This window comes from Mesocricetus auratus, unplaced genomic scaffold (assembly GCF_017639785.1).
Source record: "Mesocricetus auratus isolate SY011 unplaced genomic scaffold, BCM_Maur_2.0 Super-Scaffold_100003, whole genome shotgun sequence".
NCBI lineage: Eukaryota > Metazoa > Chordata > Mammalia > Rodentia > Cricetidae > Mesocricetus > Mesocricetus auratus.
Window position 1 is genome coordinate 39118635 of NW_024429188.1, and position 21924 is coordinate 39140558.

Below are 21924 nucleotides of genomic sequence, written 5' to 3' on the forward strand. Positions count from 1 at the left end.
CCAGGAAGTGATGTGATCTCCAACTTCCGGTCCCTCCCATTCTGTTCCCGTGGACCTATAAACAGCTAGGCAGTGAAGTCATCTTCACCTTCTGGCCCCGCCCACTCTGTTCCCGTGGGCCTATAAACAGCTAGGAAGGGGAGTAGCCTTCAACTTCTGGCCCCGCCCACTCTGTTCCCGTGGGCCTATAAACAGCTAGGAAGGGGAGTAACCTTCAACTTCTGGCCCCGCCCACTCTGTTCCCGTGGGCCTATAAACAGCTAGGAAGGGGCGTAACCTTCAACTTCTGGCCCCGCCCACTCTGTTCCCGTGGACCTATAAACAGAACTAGGAAGTGAAGTCATCTTCACCTTCTGGTCCCTCCCATTCTGTTCCTGGGACCTATAAACAGAACCCGGAAGTGAAGTCATCTTCAACTTCTAATCCCTCCCATTCTGTTCCCGGGACGTATAAACAGAACTAGGAAGTGAAGTCATCTTCAATTTCTAATCCCTCCCATTCTGTAAAATTCAACTTCTGGCCCCTCCCATTCTGTTCCGTTCCATCCATGTCCATTTGCTCCACAGAAGGGTTCCTCACCTGCACCTGTTGTCTTGGCCCCTTGTGGACATTTGGCTCTGCAGAGACCGGTCAGCCTGTAGTGGACACACTAAGTAGGGGCAGACCTGGACGCCTTGGGGGATGCCTCAAGCTCTCATCTGGACAGGGATCCAGACCAGGACTGGATCAGCCTGCCACCTGAGGGTGAAGGCACAGTCGAGGACCATGCAACTCTACTTGGGAGCCTGCCTCCCATCTGTACTGTGTTCGGCATACTACACTCCCCTGTGGAAACAGGGGAGTCAGGCCATCTGAACCTAAGGGAACCTAGTGTGTGCCAGTTATCCTGTTGGGCCCTCTGTCTGTCCATGGCGTTTTTCTGTGTGGAGTGTTTTTCTGTTGCCTTTCCCCTACGGACAACCCCCTCAAACAAAAAAAAAATCACATGGGACAGACTCCTCCTTCTCCTTCACATCTTAGCCTGGCTCATTGGAAGGACATGAAGGTGAGAGCTCACAAACAGCGTTAATGTCTACATGGGCAAATGGAACACATTCTGGACAGCAGAATGACCTGCTTTCAATGTAGGCTGGCTCCCCAGAAAGGACCTTTTGCCTGGATCTCATTAGCATAGTGGAAGATATTGTCTTCCAGCTCTGCACGGGGTATCCAGACCAGATACCATTCATAGTCACTTGGCAAAACCTCATAGAGGACCTGCTCCTTTGGGCCAAGCCCTTCCTCTCTCCCCCTGTACCTACGATGCCTTCTGCCCCACAGGTTATGGCTGTTATGCCCACAGCCTGACCCTCTCAGGAACCTGGCACGAAACCACCATTTCTTCAAGGGAATACAACTGAGTTCCATATCTTTCCTCCTCCCCCTTATTCTTCTTCTGCCCCACAGGGGCCACCACAGGTACAAGCAACCAGACAACTGGAAATGGCTGAACCAACTGCTGGGAACCAGGGAGGACCGGTACAGGACGGAGACTGGGAAGGGCAGGCTCAATTCACCCACAAGCAGTCGCAGAACATCAACCCCACAGAACGAAGCTGTGGCTCTCCCTCTCTGGCCCCTAAAACTGCCTGATGAAGCAGGAAACCAACCTTTTCACTAGTGGCAAACGGCCTATATAACTGGCGGTCCCAAAACGCCCCTTTTCCAGACAACCCACGAGACTTAATTAATCTTCTAGAAACTATCCTTTTCACTCACTAGCCTACCTGGGATGACTGCCAGCAACTTTTTAAGATTCTTTTTACCACAGAGGAGAGAAATAGGATCCTGGAGGCTGCCTGGAAATTGGTTCCAGGACCAACAGGGGACCCCACCACAAGCCATCATAGACGCTGGCTTTCCAATCATACGCTCAACCTGGGATTATAACATGGGACAAGGTAAGGAGGGTCTCCTAGTCCATCGCCAGACTCTGTTGGTAGGTCTCACGGCTGCAGCTAGAAAGCCGGCCAATATCTAAGGTTTATGATGTTAGGCAGGGGCCAGAGGAAAGCTCAGCAGCATATTTAGAAAGATAACAGGAGGCCTTCCCCAGGTACACTCCCTATGATCCTGAGGCGGGGAGTCTGAGACAACTGTGATGTTTGCTTTCATCAGTCAAGCAGTGCCAGATATTAAGAACAAGTTACAGTCTATAGAAAGGTTAGGAGAAAAGCACCTTGGGGTTTTAGTGACAGTGACGGAAAAGGTTTATAACAAGCAAGAGAGTGCGGAGGACATGGAGCTTAGAAAGGAAAAAAGAGAGGAAGAGAGCCTGACTAAGTTCCTAGACTGGCAGCAGGTCTGCCACTGGAAAGAACTAAAAGAAATCCTCCTGGCCACGGGTGTGAGGAAGCCCTTTGGAGAAGACACCTTCTCAATCAGGCCCAGACAATGAAGAGGACAAAAGGTAGGCAGAACTCCATGTGCATACTGTAAAGAGGAAAAAAAGGGAACTAAATCGGGTGGCTGGAGCCTTCCTGGTATATCCTCCAAGGAGACAATAGTGACTAGAGGGTACTGGGCTCAGCTCCCCTTCCTGAGCCCAAGGTAACCCTTAAAGTGGAGGGGAAGAAAATTACCTGCATGATAGACATGGGAGCTGAAAATTCCGTCCTAAGTGTGAATGGGTCCATGACAACCAAGAATACTTGGGTACAGGGAGCCACTGGCTCCAAGCCCTACCAATAGACTACCTGAAGATCAGTGAATTTAGGAACAGGATGGGTAATCCACTCTTTCTTAGTAATACCTGGTGGCTGCAGACATAAGGACAGGCACGGCTGCCCTCGTCGGCCAGGATCACCACTATTCCACCCTAAGGGCAAGTCTAGCTAAGGACTTACAAAAGATTGAGGATTCAGTCACCCGCTTATAGGACTCTCTTAGCTCCCTGGCCAAAGTAGCCCTGCAAAACAGCAAAGGGCTAGATCTGCTCTTCCTAAAAGAGGGAGGTTTATGTGTAGCCTTAGGGGAAGAATGTTGTTTCTATTGAAATCATTCAGGTATCATAACAGACAATGCAGAAAAACTTAGAGAAGGTCTCGAAAGACGTAACAAAGAAAGGGAAGCCAAACAGGGATAGTACAAACCCTGGTTTAACAGTTCCTCCTGGATAACAACCCTGGTTTTCATCCTTACCGGACCTCTCCTAATGCTCCTGTTAGTCCTGACAGTTGGGCTTTGCCTCATTAACAGATGACTACAGTTTGTGTGGGAGCAAGTAGGCACCATTCGTCTTATGGTACAGAGAACACAGGCCTAGTAAACTGTGCCCCAGAACCCACCCGAAGTCTTCCAGCTGTGTATCAGAGCCTCAAGATTGAGCCACTAGGGACCATAACAGAGGGGAAGTGAGATGGAAAAAATAAAAGCCTGTAACTAAGTGAGGGACCTCTGACCCTAGACTACATGACAGGAGGCTACAAGCAGTACCCACAAGAAAAAGGGGACCTAAGCTCACCACCAACTGCATCAACACTGGTCCCCAATATATTGTCTTAAGAAAACTGGGAACTAGATGACCTCCTGACCTGCTGATCATAAATCCCCCTGACCATGGATTATGTGACCTGAAGCTCAGACCCCATGAGCAGCTGTGACAATATCTGCTTCTGTCCTCCTGCTTTGAGAAGACCAGAAACCAGATAGCCTCTTTCTCTACTGTCCATGAAACTTAGATCGCAGTATGTGCTCTGGTCAAAAGCCCCTAGCCCACAATTGTGCCAATTAATCTTACCTAACCAGGTAACAGTTACTGCCTTCTTCAAGTCCCTTCATTTCATGATAACCTTGTATGGAAACTTTGTGTGCTAAGTAATCTCTGTAACCATGGGAACTTGTCGAACTGAGACTTAAGGTCTCATGATCACGCCTCCCCTTTTTCCATGTAAAAGCACGTTGCATTTGTGGTTCTGGGCTTCAACTCTCCCGACAGAGTGAAGCCCCGGCTAGCTGGTTATTTGAAATAAAAAGCTTCTTGTACTTACATTCAGATGTCATCAGCTCCTTGAGGCCTTGGGGACCCTCTCTTGGTGGGCACAACACTTTCCTTTCCCCTCTCCTCTATTCTCTCACCCTCACCTCCCTATCATTCCACTCCCTTGTATCACTAGGTGCTCAGGCTGCCCTGAAACTTTCTGTCTTTCTACAGTCAATCTTGAACTCTCAATATTCTGGATTTCTGGTATAACAGGTATAGAGCTAATCGTGTTTGCTCACATTTAATAAAAATTTAGGTCTGTCAGGGGGATTTGTTCTGAGACTACATTGATTGTAGCCTATGGTGGATTTAAAATGATAATCATCCTACCTCTGCTTCATGAGTTCTGGAATTACATGTGTAATTAAGTTTTTCATCTTCATTGTTTGTATGTGCTCAGCCACTTCCCTTCTATATGATTCATGGCCGATCCTCAAACTAAAGATATTAATCACTGGGATTGCTCATGCGAAATACTGGTGTACTTCATCCAGCAATGTGTTTCTGGCCTTCTTGGTAAAGAACAGGAGACTTGGTGTTATATAATTTGAAATATGCCTCTTTTCTGTTCTCATTTCAGTTCTCTATACTGCTGTTCAGGCCTGGAAATAAAAGCTTTTTCACATGAAATCAACCATTTCCTCCAACCATGAATTATCAGACTCTAAGCGGTAGGTCGGTCAGGGAGATCCCTAGTCAGACAGTTATGTCTGGATCCTCTGCTGACTGACATAATGGTATGTTCCAAATTTTCAGGGGTAAACATCTACCATTCTCAGATGTTATTCCTGTTTATACTTGCTATTCCAGTTTCATCCCTGTAGGTTGTATCATGATAAATAACTGATCAGGTCTCTTCCACTAGTTACAATAGTTTGCTATTGTAGTTTACTATGATCATTGGACTCACACTTCATCAACAAAGCATTTATGTTATCCTAGTGACTCCATTGATAATTGTAGGTGCAGTTGCTATCTTACAGTCCTTCACTAAGGGCATAAAAATGTTTTTGCTACAGAGGAAATAGGTCAAACTTGAAAATATTTTTTCCAGTCAATTATGTCATTTTCTATCACAGGCTACAGACATACTTCAATTTTAGGGTGCATTCATTCATAGATTCTAGTTCCACAAAGTCTTTGAGAGTTCTTTCTTCCTTTAATATTTCTGTAATTGATTTCAATCACGGGGGCAGGAGGATGAATTTTGTTGTCATCTTCACAGCCACAAGTAAGGCAATAAGTAATAAAAATGTGAGGTCAATTGATATAGTTTCTTTTCTGGTGAGGAAACACTAATTCTATTATGGATTAATTCTTCATGTTTTTGCATGACTTAATAATTGCTTTTTATGTCACTTTATTGCTCTTTTGGTTTGTTATAAAATTTTATCTGATGACACTTTCCTTTTGAATGTTCCTGGCTCATTTTGCTTTACATGGTGATAATCTAGTAATCTAGTCACATCCAATTTCCTGCAAATGACATAGCTTTGTTCTATATAGCTGAGTAAAACTTTAGTGTGTGTGTGTGTGTGTATACTCCTGTTCATCTGGTTATGATTAAGTAACCATATTGCATGATTTGGTTATTGTTGAAGTGCCATATTAAACTTCGAGAATGGACTTTATGATAAGCTAACTTAATATTTTTATGTAGATAGAATTTATATAAGTGTATAATACAGTACCTCTGTGTTATGGTTTTGTTAAACTGCTATCGTAATTTCCATTGTGGTTAGACTAATTTATATCTCCACCAACAGTGTATCCGTTTTCTCTTTTCCTCATGTTTTTGCTAGAATTTATTGCAACATTCAAACTGAAATGAGATACATTCTAAATATATTGATTTTAATTTCACTGATAACTAAAGACCTTTAACTATAAAAGTGTTTTTATTGGTCATTTGTAGTTCTATTCAATTGACCTCTTATTAGCTGAACTGTTTGTGTTTTGATGTGTATATTTTTAGTTCTTCAAACATTTTCCATACTAGTCACATGAATTATAAAATATTAGTAAATATTTTCTACCATGTTGGGATCACCTCATTTTAGTAATCACTAAAAATATTTACTAAGGAATTCTATACAACTATAAGGTCCTTTTGTTTTGATAAGTCATTGTGATGTACAATTAGTTAGCTTCATGAAATTGTTTAGGAAGAACTATCTTGTCTCCTTTGTTTTGATGATGGTAGTCACCATCTTTATGGATGATGTTAATTCCTTAGGGGTTACAGTATGGTGATTCTCTAATTCTAAAACTCCTTTTGAGCTTGTTTCCTGAAATTCTTTCAATCAAATATTTTCATTATCCTTTAAAAATTTTATTTACTGTCTTGGCATGTTGGTAATATCTATAATATTTTCCTATTAATTTTGAATCCCTTCTGGATGTAGGACTTGTACACTTTATTTTCTTTGTATCATTTATTTCTATTCCTTCCATTTGTTATTGCCTTTTATATTTGCTGCTTCTTTCTATTTAACTTGGTATTCCTCATCTAATATTTTAAATTGGCTATCAAATAATTTTTCCCATATACATGTTTTGTTTCAATTCAATGTTTACCTTTGTGTCTCAAGTTGGTCTGGCAGTGACAGTGGGGTTGAGGTTGAATTCTATATCCTTATACATCTGCCTTCCAAGTACTGGCACTAGATTAAAGGCTTATACCACAAGCCTTGCTATAAATATTTTTAATGAACGAAACAGCTCCATCACTGGTATTTGTGCTAGTTGTGACAACATTTCTAATAGAACTTCATGTTTCTTGCGTAAATATTACAAAGATTGCATGTATCTTTTCTAATGAGACTATACTTTGAACATATAAAGGTATAAAATTGCATTTTTGTAAGTTTGTGTGTGCAGAAAACCTCTAGGCAATGATGAATTACTTTTTAGGGCAGAAAAAGTTTTTTTGCCTTTTTTATTTAAATTAGAAACAAGCTTCTTTTACACATCAATCCCAGTTCCCTCTCCCTTCCCTCCACCTCTCCTTCCTTACCCCTTACAGATACCCCTATCACATCCCCTTTCTGCTCCCCAGGGAGGGTAAGGCCTTCCATGGGGGATCTTCAAAGTCTGTCCTATCATTTGGAGCAGGACTTAGGCCCTCCCCCATGTGTCTAGGTTGAAAGGAATCCCTCTATTTGGAATGGGCTCTCAAAGTCCATTCGTATACTAGGGATAAATACTGATCCACTACCAGAGGCCCCATAGATTAACCACACCTCAAGACTGACACCCACATTCAAAGGGTCAGTCCTATGCTGATGTCCCAGCTGTCTTTCTGGGGTCCATGAGCTCCCCCTTGCTCAGGTCAGCTGTTTCTGTGGGTTTCTCCAGCCTGGTATTGAGCCCTTTGCTCATCCCTCCTCCCTCTCTACAACTGAATTCAATGAGTTTGGCTCAGTGTTTAGCTGTGGGTGTTTGCTTCTGCTTCCATCAGCTACTGGACGAAGGCTCTAGGATATCATATAATGCAGTCATAAGTTTCAGTGGAGGAGTAATGAATCTAGAGGAGAGGGAAGGTCGGGGAGGGACTGGGAGAGAGGAAGGATGGGAAACTGCAGTTGGAATATAATATATGAGAGAAGAATAAACAAATAAATAACTCTTTATAAAGTTTCAGAATTGATAGATTGTTTCAGTATTGTATCATACTTTGTAATTTCTAAATATATTAGACTTGAACAAATGTAACTGCTAGGGATAAATAATTTTTTCTTTGATAGAAACAAAAGAGGTTACTTGAGATATGTCAATAAATATAAGTGGACAACTACAAATATTCATAGAATACCCAGGAACATTGACTTTACTTTAAATAGCTATCTTAAGTGGATTTTTTTCTTTTTTTTTATTATTCTCTCATACAGTACATCCAAAATAGAGCCCCTCCTTCCTCATTCCTCCCAGCCCTTCATCCACTCCCCTCTCCCTCAGATGCACTGCTCCTCCATTCAACACCAAATAACAAGGTGCACTAAGACAAGGCACAGACACTCACATCAAAGCTGGATGAGGCAACCCAGTAGAAGGAAAAAGGTCCCATGAGCAGGAAAAAGAGTCAGAAATTCCCATGATATCACCAAGCTACACAAGAATAACATATATTCAGAGGACCTATTGTGGACCCATTCAGACTCTGTGATTATTGCTTCAGTATCTGTGAGCCTCTATGAACTTTGTTTTTGTTAATTCTGTTGGCCATGTTCTCCTGATGTCCTTTACCCTGCTGGGCTCTACAACCCTTCCTTCCCTGTGGGGTTCCCCTGACTCTACCTAGTGTTGGACTGTGGGTCTCTGCATCTTTGCTGGATGATGCCCCTTTAATGACAACTGGCCTAGTCACTAATCTGTGGGTGTAGCAGAATATCATTAGGAATCATTCCATTGACTTTTTTTTGCAGTTGTGTTTGTTTCTACCCTAGGTCTTTGGGCCAGCCAGCTTCTGGATCCTGGAAATTCAAGCAATGTTAGGTATGGGCTTCCTCTAATGGTATGGTCCTTAAGTTAGAACATGTGGCCACTTCCACAAGCTCTGAGTCACTATTGCCCCAGTGAACCTTGCAGGAAGTGTGGGTTGAGGGCCCAGCCACAGGTTGTGGCTGAGTTGGTATCATTACTGGGAGCTTTGCCTATTTACAGAAGGTGGCAGATTCAGATTCCATATGCTCCATTACTAGTATTCCTCACTAGGGTCATCCTTATAAGTTTCAAGGAGTTTCCTCTACACTAGGTTTTTACATCACCCTCAAAATGCCCACCTATTACAATTGCCTCTCCCCATACTCTCATCTTCCAGACCTCCATCCATCACCTGGTCCCACCTGTTTCCTCACACCACTCTGAATGTGCCTGGTGTCATCTGATCTCAGATAGTGTTTTAAATTCATAGATATATTCATGAGAGTTTCACATTTACTACAAAATTGGGAGAAATGCCTATGTAGTCTATATAAATTGTTACAAGTCTACACAGTCATTTTTTATACTGACTTTTTTTTGCTTTTTACGAGACTTGTTTTGGAGGCTATCGGTCCAGCCTGGCCTCAAACTCACAGAGATCCGCCTGCCTCTGCCTCCCGAGTGCTGGGATTAAAGGCGTGCGCCGCCACAGCCCGGCTTTTTATACTGATATCTTCCATTAACAAATTTGTGTTACAATAAATGAGCTAATATTGATGCATTGGTATTAAGTGGAATACACATTTAATTTTAAATATTCTCTGTGTTTTTGGAAAAACAGTGTATGAGAAGATGGAGAGATTGCTCAAAGAATTTTCTCTATTACAGAATAACTGGATTTGCTTCCCAGCACCTGGAAGCCCACAACTATCTGTAACTCCAGTTCAAGAGGATGCAGAACCCTCACTAAGCACTGTAAACACATGGTACACTTGCATACATACAGGCAAAACACTCATACACATAAGCTAAAAATAAATAAATTCTTTTTACAGGAAAAAGGTATGATATGAATATTGTCTTAAAATGTACATTCACTACAATTAGATTCTTCTTTGCTCACTTGCTCACCTCTCCCTCCATATCCTTTGTTGCCTTGTCTTTCTAAATGGCTTTAATAGTACTTTTTGAAAGATCCAGCAGAGTATTTGCATGCATATAGCTTCTTTTAAATAGGCTACTTTCACATATCCATATGTACAGCTTACCAGCTTGTTTCTTTTTATCACTAAATTTTAATCAATTTTATGGATGTTCCAGACATTGTTTATTCATTCATCTGTTGAAGAACATTTTGATTTATTCTATAATTTTATATCGAGTATTATATAGGTACACACAGATATTTCTTATTTTTATTTTCAAAAATACATTTTTTCATACAGTGTATTTTCTCCTCCTCCAACTCCTCAAAATCCTTTCTACCTCCCCTCCCATCCAAATCCACACTTCCTTAAGAAGTAATTATCTAAAGAATAATAATAAAATACAATAAATTAAAGATAAAAACAAAAACAAACGAATTGGAATACAACAAAACACACAAACAGAAAAAAGAACCCAAGTAAAACTATAAGAAACACACACACACACACACACACACACACACACACACACACTCACACACACACACATACACACACACAGAAAGAGAGAAGGGGGAGAGATTCCATGAAGACATAAAATCAGAAACCATAACATAGAAGAAAAAAAAACTTCAGAAAGGGGGGAGCTCAGACAAAGAATAAAGCACTGTGAGTTTGAAAACAACTCCTCCAAAAATAACACTGAGTTTGTTTTCTGGTGGCCTTCTACTGCTGGACAAGGGGTCTACCCTAAAGTGTAGTTGTATACCCAGTGAGTCACTGTTGAAGAAAATTGAACTTTCCTTTGCAAAGAGGTATCAATAAGAGATAGCTTCTAGGTTAGTGATGGAGCTTCTATCTATTTCTCTCACACTGGAACCGCATCTGGCTTAGACATGTGTCTAAGTTCAGTCATGTAGTATCTAGAAGGCCTTGCTTCCTTGTTTCATTGGTGAGTTAATGCGAAAGGGATAGCAAGGAATCAAGTCCTTCCAAGTACATTTATCGTATAAATGTATAGTTCTTTTAATTTCTCCTGTTCCCACTTCACCCTGGGATCTTTTCCCATGAAACCTTTCGTTGCCTTCCCAGGAGACAGTCTTAACAGTTTGTTAAAGCCTTGTTCTGTTTTTAATCTACAGGATGACTATCTTTGTTTCTTTACTGAACCTGTTATCTGTGATTTAAAAGTTTTATTTTGATACTAGAAGAGCTTCATTTCAAAACCATTATTTGAAAGGCTAAACCTGACAGAGATGTAAAGTCCTAGTCTTGTGGAAGCTGCTAACTTATTATATGTAGACTGTTAAGGAATACAAGTTAATAGTCATTTTGTAAATGATCAAGTTCTTTAATTGTAGCCATGATAAGTACTGATGTAATTAATTACAGGGATAAGCCTTACTTAGTCCCCTGTATATATTTTCAGGGTTGAGCTTAAAGCAATTAACTAAAAACAAAACATATCCATACATAATGGACAGTCTTCAAATGCTCAAAGATCCGCAGATTATGGCATTTAAAATATTTAAATAAAAACCTTTTTTGTAATAGAGAGACATACCAATTCCTCACCACCCTTATTTCCTCCAAAGAAGATAGGTGGGCAGAAAAGAATTTCCCCCTGGTACTTGCATCAAATGTAGCAACACCAGCCACTGAGCAAAAACTGCCTTTCACCTCAACAGCTGTAAATACCCTCTTTAGACCATGGACACTGGGGGAATCGATTGCCTTCAGTTGCCTAGACAAAGGTAGGCTGATCCTCCTACAAGTCCGTACTCCACAAAAAGTCTGTTGGACCTTCTGGACACTGGCAGGTCTAGGACTGCCAGCAGAAGACTAAGGTTTCCCTGAGATCTTTGCTCTCAACAACCATGGAGGATCCTGGGGAGTGGCTGTCTAGGTAGCCACCTCCATCATTTTTAATCCCTAACTCAGGTAAATTTAAACTTCTCAGAAATCTGATGCTGTTAGACAACTAGACTAGAGGCAATTTTGTCAAATTAACTGCAGCAACCAAGGCTTCAGCTGCCTTACCAGTTCTCTGTGTTGCCTTATCAGCTTTCTGTGTAAAATTTAGGTCACAGGCCTCACTCTCCTAGAGCTAATACTAAGTCAAGACACATAAGAGAAATAAACTCACAAAAACAGATTTCACCATAACTTCTTACCATTCCTTTGTTTAAAGAAACTTAACTTTACGGTGACTGCTTTCAATGGTCAGCCACCTGTATCTCCTGGTGAATTAAATAATAGGTGCTTTAAGATTTGTTTATATAAAGATAAGAAAGCTTAAGTGGTACTAAGGAGAAAGTGATCTGAGATGTAGAAAACAAAAAATGTTTCAGATTTCTTTCCCTCACTATCTGGGGATAATGTTAACCAAGGAAGTGAAAGACCTGTATATCAAGAACTTTGTGTCTTTAAAGAAAGAAATCAAAGAAGATACCAGAAAATGGAAAGATCTCCCATGCTCTTGGATTGGTAGGATCAACATAATAAAAATGGCAATCTTGCCAAAAGCATTCTACAGATTCAATGCAATCCCTATCAAACTTCCATCACAATTCTTCAAGGACCTGGAAAGAACATTAATCAACTTTATATGGAAAAACAAAAGGCCCAGGATAGCTAAAACATCCCTATACAATAAAGGAACTTCAGGAGGCATCACCATACCCGACTTCAAGCTCTATTATAGAGCTATAGTCCTGAAAACAGCTTGGTATTGGCACAAAAATAAGAAGGTAGACCAATGGAACCGAATCGAAAGCTCTAATTTTAACCCACACACCTATGAACACTTGATTTTTGACAAAGAAGCTAAAACTGTACAATGGAAAAAAGAAAGCATCTTCAACAAATGGTGCTGGCATAACTGGGTACTAGTATGCAGAAGACTGCAGATAGATCCATGTTTATCGCCTTGTACAAAACTTAAGTCCAAATGGATCAAAGATCTCAACATAAATCCAGCCACACTGAAACTTTTAGAAGAGAAAGTGGGAGATACTCTTCAACGAGTTGGTACAGGAGACCACTTCCTAAACATAACACCAGTGGCACAGGCACTGAGATCGACAATTAACAAATGGGACCTTCTGAAACTAAAAAGCTTCTGTAAGGCAAAGGACACAGTCAAAAAGACAAAAAGGCAGGCCACAGAATGGGAAAAGATATTCACTAACCCTACATCTGACAGAGGGCTAATCTCCAAAATTTACAAAGAACTCAAGAAACAAGTCTCCAAAACACCAAAGGATCCAATTAAAAGGTGGGGTACAGAGCTAAATAGAGAATTCTCAGTAGAGGAGGCTAAAATGGCCAAGAGACACTTAAGAAAGTGCTCAACATCCTTAGCCATCAGGGAAATGCAAATCAAAACAACTCTGAGATACCATCTTACTCCTGTCAGAATGGCTAAAATCAAAAACACCGAAGACAATTTATGCTGGAGAGGATGTGGAGAGAGAGGAACACTCCTCCACTGCTGGTGGGAGTGCCGACTCATACAGCCTCTTTGGAAATCAGTATGGAGATTCCTCAGGAAAATGGGATTTAATATACCACTAGACCCAGCAATTCCACTCTTAGGCATATATCCAAATGAGGCAAGTTCATACAACAAGGGCATCTGCTCCACTATGTTCATAGCAGCATTATTTGTAATAGCCAGAACCTGGAAGCAACCTAGATGCCCCTCAACTGAAGAGTGGATAGAGAAAATGTGGTGCATTTACACAATGGAGTATTACTCAGCAGAAAATAAAAACAATGGAATCTTGAAATTCGCAGGGAAATGGATAGCACTGGAAGAAACCATCCTGAGTGAGGTAACCCAGTCGCAAAAAGACAAACATGGTATGTACTCACTCATATATGGATTTTAGACATGGATCAGGATAGTGCCAGTCTGCACTTCCACTGATAGAGAGTCTAGGAAACAGGAAAGAACCTAAAAGATATGCATATATGCATAGTACCCAAGAGAAGAGGATGGAGACAAGATCCCCTGAATGGATGGGGAACACGGCGAGGGTTAGGGGGGAGTGGGACCTGGGAAGAAGAGAGGGGGTGAAGAGGAAGAGAGTTGGTCATGGGGGAACAGGAAGTTGAGGGGGTGGGGGTAGAATAGGGGGAAGAGGGAATCATAGGATCGAATACAGATCAGGCACCAGAGCGACCTCGAGTGATCTAAAGGGATAACACCAATTGGAAAGCTAAGCAATAGTGGAGAGACCACCTCGAATCCCCATTCCTGATAATGAACTTGATGCCTATAACCATCCGGGAGCCTTCATCCTGTGACTGATGGAAGCAGAGGCAAACACACAATTAATCACTGAACTGAACCCAAGGAACCCAGTGACAGAGAGAGAGGAGTGATGAGCAAATTGGCAAAGAATGGGCTGGCAAAACCAGCATAGACAGCTGATCTGAACAGGGGAGAGCTCTTGGACCCCAGACCAGCAGCGGGGAGGCCAGCATGGGACTGATCTGGGCCCCCCAAATGTGAGTGTCAGCGAGAAGGTCTGGGCAACCTATGGGGCCCTGAGCTGTGGATCAGTGTCTATCCCTGGTATACAAACAGTCTTCGTGTGCCCATAGCACAAAGAGGGATGCTCTCTCAGCCTGGACTCTTAGGGGAGTGCCTGGACCCTACCCAGAGTAAAATGACAGACTCTAGATATCCGCTATGTGGAAGGATTTGGCAATAGGGTGGGAGGGTGGGGGGGAAGGGGAGTGTGGGAGGAGGGGAGGGAGAGGGAACTGGGATTGACATGTAAAACAAGCTATGTAAAATTAAAATAAAAAATGATAAAAAGATTCCAAAAGTTCATAGTCTTGACAGTAATTGGTGAAATTCTGATAAGCTATTAACCTACCTCTGGCAGAACATTAAACACCATACTATCACTGTATGATCATAGCTACACAATCAGGATTTTAAATTCCCTTTGGTTCTTTTCTAACTATAGACTTAAAAGGTACTTTTTTATTGTGCTAAAAATATCTGTCAAAGTTTCCAAATAGAAAACATAGTAATGCTTTCAACCAGAATCATTTCTGATACATATACACATATGTACATGTTCCCAAATACATAAATACAGCCTGCTCACTCTAAACAATATTGTATGTCTATGTTTTCAAGGGTGACCGCTTGCTGTTGGATAACCAATTGTTATGCTCTTTCCTGGGGAAGACTGTTTCTTTTGCTCAGCATTTTTTAGTGGTCTATACTTCTTTGTGTATGGTTGAAGCCTTGTAGGCTTTGCTCCTTATACTTTGGTATGTCTATTTCTGTTTTCTTGTTCAGGTCATGTTCAGGCAGCCATGACAGGGAGAATTCATGGATGGAACGTCTGACAATTGTAGACTATAAAACCTAGAGTAATCTATGCTCCTCTTGCCCTTAAGTCTCCTTCCATCCCTTTCACAATGGTCCCTGAGCCTTAGTTGTATTGGAGATGTATCATTTGTTAATGGTCAAAACCAAATACTACTGGTCTAAAAACATAATAAAATGATGCCTAATGGTATTCTGCTATAATCATAGATTGATGCTTTATTCAGCCATCAAAAGAGAACCAGACATTATGAGAGAGAGAGACAGAGACAGAGACAGAGACAGAGATAGAGAGACCTTGGAAACAGATCTCTAAATGGGATGTCTTCATTAAATCCCTCCTTTCAGCACTCAGGAAACTCCATGCAAGAGGAGATAGAAAGAGTGTAAGAGCCAGATGGAATGGAGTACACCAGAAGAACAAGACTCTCTACATCAACTGAAAGAGCAAGAGAACTCACAGAGACTGAAGCGGCAAGCACAGGGCCTACACAGGTCTGCACCAAGTCCTCTGCATATGTATTATATCTTTTAGTCTAGTTCTTTTATGGAACTCCTGAATTTGTGAATTAATGACAGGCAGAACAGTGACAGTAAGATTCTATTAAACTAATTCAGAAACAGAAAATCTATTTTTTTCACTGTGCTATTTGTCAACTAATAATGTCACAATAAACATTGTGTCATATCTTAGGGCTCTATTCCTTCTGTTGTTGTTATTTTATGTGTATAAGTGTTTTGCCTGCATGTATGCCTGTTCACTATGTACATGCATTGCCTTTGGAGGCTAGAGTGGGCATCAGATTCCTTGGAACTAGAGTAACAACAGATAGTAGCCATATGGGTGTTGTGAACTTTAATCTGGATCCTCTGCAAGAGCTACAAGTGCTCTTAAATGTAACTGAACTTATCTGACCTGCAAGTCAGTTAATAAATAACCACACAGAGATTTAATATTAAATATAAATGCTTGGCTGATAGCTTATACTTGTTACTAACTAGGTCTTACATCTTGAATTAACCCATATTTCTTATCTATGCTCTGCCACGTGGTAGTACCTTCTTTCAACACAGTACATTCCTCTTCCTTGTCTCTCTGTCTGCTCGAGACTCCTGAGACCCAACCATTCTTCTTTCCAGTGTCCTCTGTGTATGGATGTCCCACAAATACAATACTTCCTGCTCAATTACCAGTCATTCAGCTCCTTTTATAAACCAATCATGAAAGACATATCTTCTTGTTGTACAAAAGGGTTAGTCCATGATAGTTAACTACTGAGCCATCTCTCTAGCCTCAACATGTTTATATTTATGATGGGAATTTTAGTTTTAGATTTTAGCAAAAGGATCAAAATCAAAGTTGTACTCTTTTATTTATAAAATGGTCAAACTTAGTGATAAGAGTTAATGCCTCTTGGTTTATTAAAGTAATATTATATTGTATACATTGACATCATCTTTTTCAAAACATACTCATTAGAGATTGAAATGTGCTCTGTTTGCACCAGAACAGTTGTTAAGTTGTTGCCTAAGGCCTAAGTAGTAGAGAGAGTAAAGAGTTCATTTAATTTATTACAATGTAGCTATCCATAAATTCTTAAATAAGCTGAGATAATCTGTGGGGTGTGTGTGTGTGTGCTTTTAGCATAAAAATACTAATGGAAAACCAACAAGGTGGCTCGTGCATGCACACACACATACACACACTGAGTATACTAAATAATTAATAGAAACAAGACTAAAAGAATTAAGGAACAAACAATTTACTATTGTGTATTTTTCTATTTTCACTTATTCTTGTTGAAGTTGCCATGCTGTTGGGTTCTGCATCATTAAAAACTACCACAGATTTCTAGGTTTCTTTTGGAAAATACCAAAACTCTAATGTAAAAATACAATACATAGCAACGACGTGATCTATATGTTGTACACACATAGTTTAGAATATGTATAAATACTCTATAGTTCAGTAAATATTTAAGGGAACAATCAGAATGAAATAAAGAAAGCATTGTCTTTTGTAGCCACAGCCTCTTGAAGCCAAGTAAACACCTGGGTGGAGGTTCCTTTGCATGAGGTGGGGCACCAGTCATGTAAAATTAAATTTGAGAGACACAGAGAGGGAGAGCTTGAGCATGATGACATTGGATGGGTAAAAGGAGTCATGGAGGACTTCAGAGGATTGAGGAGAGGGGAAAGAACATGATCAAAACACATTTCATTAAAAATTAATAAAAATGTTTTAAAAAATTAAACTCCAGAAAAATAAAATATATAGCGTCATCGGACTAAGGGAAAAGAGTGAAAATTCAAAATAAATAAGTGTTACTGGCTAATACCTGGAAGTAGACAGTTTGATTTAGTATTGCCTATTTCTTTATCATTGGGCACTCCACAACTTCCTCACAGGGAACATGATGACATATTAATCATGATACTAATAGATCACTGTATACATCATTGTTCATATAAAAATAGTCACTTTAATTCCTTGTGAACCTTAAGTTAGCCCTTCCTTACTGTGGCTTTCTTTCCTTAGCAGCTTATTTCTTCCCTTCTGGTTATACCTACTTACCAAATAAGATTCTCTCACTCAGTTGAATCAAACCATTAATCCCTTATAATTTTCTTCTCTATTCTCTCAGTGTTATGTTGAAATCAAAGGGTATAACCCCCCAAATTTACATACTTTTAGTACTCACATTCTGTTAGTTTTGCAGCAGCAGTTACCAATTAACACATGAACACATTGTTGTTCCCAAACTCTGTAACCCCCATACCACCAACAGACCAGATCTGATGCAAAAGCAAAGACTATTTATAATTTTTCGAGTTAACTCAGGTCCTCCATCCATCTGGCACAGCAGGTAGTATAGGATGGACCCTGATTAGCAGTGAGGCACAGCATATATTGGGGTAGAGCAAGGGGAGTGTCTGGGGGTCTGCTAGTTGCATAGCAACAGTCTCAGGGTTGATGCCCCCGGGCTGGGGAAACCTGTCTGGAGTAGATTTGTAAGCTGCAGCTGCAGAAAGTTTGCTGAACATAGAGGCCCTCCCAGGGCAGTTTCTACACCCTGTATTCCACTATTATTAAAACACATCCAGAGCCCACCAGCTAACTTCTGATTGGTTTCTTGCCACATGGAGGGTATCTGGCAGTTTCTTTCCAGTGATTAAGGCAAGGTCAGGGACTCACCACACGCTACTGGGTCAGGAGCCTACATCTTGCTAGGTCTTTTCTGCCTGTCATGGCTGCCAAAGCAGGGGCTGGATGAGGGCCTGTACCCTTCACAGATGTCTGAGTGGAGACTATTCCTATGCATGGACTAGACAGTATGGAGAGATGTCCAGTGGGGGTGCCTAATTAGGACAGATTTTTAAAGGTTTGGGAAAAAATTCTGGCCAAGGAAACATTAAAGAATATGGCTTATGGTACACTTAAAACACTAAACATTCAAACAAGTTTGTGAAGGGTTCTTTTTTTCTCAATATATGTTGTTTATTTAAATTAGAAACATGTATGCTTCACATGTCAATCCCAGCTCCCTCTCCCACCCCTCCTCCCTTGTCCCTCCACCAGCTCCCCCAGCCGCCCACCCAATCTCCACACCATTCCCCATGGAGGAATCTCTGGAGTCTGTCATTTCATTCAGGGCAGGACCTAGGCCCTTCTCCATATGTCCAGGCTGAGAGAGCATCCCTCCATGTGGAGTGGACTCCCAATGTTCATTCGTATGCCATGGTAAACACTGATCTACTACCCAAGGCCCCAGAGATTGCTGAGGCCTCTTCACTGACACTACATTCAGAAAGTCTGGATCAGTCCCCTGCTGGCCTGTTATCCATCAGTCTGGGTTTCAAGAGCTCCCCCTTGTCCAGTCAGCTGTCTTTGTGAGTTTCACCAGCATGGTCTTGACCACTTTGCTCATCACTCTTCCATCTCTGTCGATGGGTTCCAGGAGTTCAGTTTAGTGTTTAGCTGTGGGTATCTGCCTCTGCTTCCATCAGTCACTGGATGAAGGTTCTAGGATGGCATATAAGGTAGTCATCAGTCTTATCATCAGGGAGGGGCTATTAAGGTAGTCTCTCCGCTATTGCTTAGCTTCCCAGTGTTATCCTTGTAGATCTGAAGCCATAACAGAACAGCATCTTGCCTTTCAGAGGACAATGCAGCACATAGTTTACATGGAAAAACACCGTTTGCTGTTTACAACTTGGAGAAAAGTTGTGTTTTTTTCCTGGTTTTTGAGGAAGTTGAGGTATTGATTTTAAAGAATGGTGAAGATAAAAGTGTTCATAACTAGTAATCTTTTCTTCCTTCCCCAAAGTGAAGTCTCTCAACCTACTTAATCCTGCCTTTGCATCTAAAAATGAGTTTACAAGCTTAATGTTTGTTTATTTTAAACTATACAGGTCACACAAGACCCTTCTCTTCTTTGATACTCTGCATTCAAACAATTTTAAGTTAGAACATATGTGACAGGACTTAACTGTCATTATAAACACATACTTCTAAAGGTACACACTGTTACTACAAAACCTTTGTCTTGTTCTAGAAAATTCTACAATTTCCATAACATGTTGATATATTTTTCTTCCTCCCTTTTTCCTTAAAATAAGATGTTCAGATTTGGATCATTAGTTATTCATTTATGTCTTAAAATTAAAGCCTTTTGTTTAGTACTTGCTGTTGTTTTTTTTCCAAATCCCATCTTTAAGAAACAAGGCACAATTGGACCCTTAAGCATCTTGAAGTTGGAAAATGTGAATACCAAACAGGGAACTCGCGTTTGTGTGGCTAGTCTCAGTAGTATGCAAATCTGTGGAAGCTTGACAACACACATTTTGTGTATGTCAAAAATTTGAATGAATTACTTGGAGACTATGAATCAGAATTGCTGTGTGATAATGCTTAGTATGTCCACAATTAGATTGTAAAAAGTGTTTGCAAGGTAGTTTGTTTTCAGCAATTTAAATGAATTTTAATCATTAAAATAAAGGAAAGAGAAAAAACAGTAATTCAACCAGTGTTCTTTGAAACTTAAATATAGGGGTTAAGTTTCTTGTTATATCTGATGTAATTTTGTCCCTATTCATGAGTTATAAAAATGATTAACTGTTTATAGATCTACACATTTTTCTGGTCACTTTTCATTTGAGCTCAGATTTCTGTAGGATTAACTCCACTGTAACATGGCCTTAAGGATTATCTATCTTCCTTTTGATGTTTGGCCCTATTTAAAAGCTGCAGTTTTTTCTTGTACCCAGAGCAAGTTGTTAAGTCAACCTTCTGTCCTCATTTTGGTTTTAATTATTCTGACCTGCACCAGTTAAACTAAAATATAGTTCAGTTCATGGTTTATGACAAATTTGAGGTGAGACTATGTAAGTAATAGTACTAACTAGAATGAAAATTTGAATCTCACTGCTTTTCTTGAGTTACAGTTGTTTATTTTAGGTGAAGAGGGGCCCCTGGTACTATCTTGGTCAATAGCAAATAGTTTGGTCTGTTGAGTAAATACAGTAAAGATCATTAGAAAACAAAACTCTCTGGGCAATGGTAGCTCGTGCTTTTAATCCCAGCACTTGGGAGGGAGAGACAGGTGGATCTCTGTGAGTTCAAGGCCAGCGTGGTCTACAGAACAGGTTTCAGGACAGCCTCCAAAGTCACAGAGAAGCCCTGTCTCGTAAAACCAAAAATAAAATGTCTTACTATTTTGTAAGTTATATTTCTTTTTAGTTTAAACTTCTAAAATGCTATTTTATTTTCATCGCATATTATAACACACTTCTGGTATTAGTATGGATAATCTTAGTAAGTAAATTCTAGTCAGAATGCTTGATATATTAATTTTGTAGCTCATTAAACAATTAAATACTTCTCTATATTTTTCAGTGATGTAAATTCTTTTTATTTTTGAAAAAAAATCATATTTTAAATATGAATCCCAGGTCCCTCTCCCTCCTGTTATATTTTTAACCCAAATGGATTTCAATGGAAAGAACAGTATTTGAAATGAACTTGACTTGGAGACAGTTTTCCTGAATTTTTGCACCTTGATTAGAAAGAACAGTCCACTGAATTCCTTGGTGATTATCACATAAAATATATTCCTTAAGTTTGAATGGCATTATCAAAAATAACATCGTGTTTTCCACAACAGAAAATGTTCAACGGGCATGGCTGTTCACAGAGTGATTATTTCTCTCCAGACTCACACATTGAGTTCCATTTCCTAATGTTACATTATCAAATGATTTTGGAATATGTACATCTTGGGTTTTCATGAAAATGATTAATATCCTATAAAAGTATTCAAGAGCTTATTTTCCTCCCCATGATATGTGAAGGGTGGCATTGGAGGAAAGGCCTCTGCAAACTTAGAAAAGTAGTGTCAAAAGACCCTAGATGATCTACAGTTCACAGGACTGAAGAAAAAAGACCCTAGATGAGCTGTAGCCTTGGTTTTACATGTACCAGTTTCTCAATGTATGAGATGCAAATATCTTCTCCTGAAACCATTTATTGTGTCTAGTTGATTAAGATTTAATTTACTCTATATTCCAGAATAAGCTGAGTTTTTCTAAATATATAGTCATAAATGATTTTTTCCTTGCTTTGTGTGTCCATCATACATATTTATTTCACATTTGGCTCTTGTACCTGAGTTGAATAGATAGATACATCATCATCATCTGCATAAATGGGGTGAGATAAATTTACCGCAACTTGTAGTTCTTTTTATTTAAATTAGAGACAAGCTTGCTTGACATGTCAATCCCAGCTCCCTCTCTCTCCCCTCCTCCCCTGCCCCCCACAAGCCCTCCAAGCCCCACTCTATCCCCCCTCTGATCCCCAGGGAGGGTGATGCCCTCCATGGGGGATCTCCAGAGTCTGTCAAATCACCCCTGGTAGAACCTAGGCCCTCCCCTATGTGTTCAGGCTGAGAGAGCACCTCTCCATGTGTAATGGGCTCCCAAAG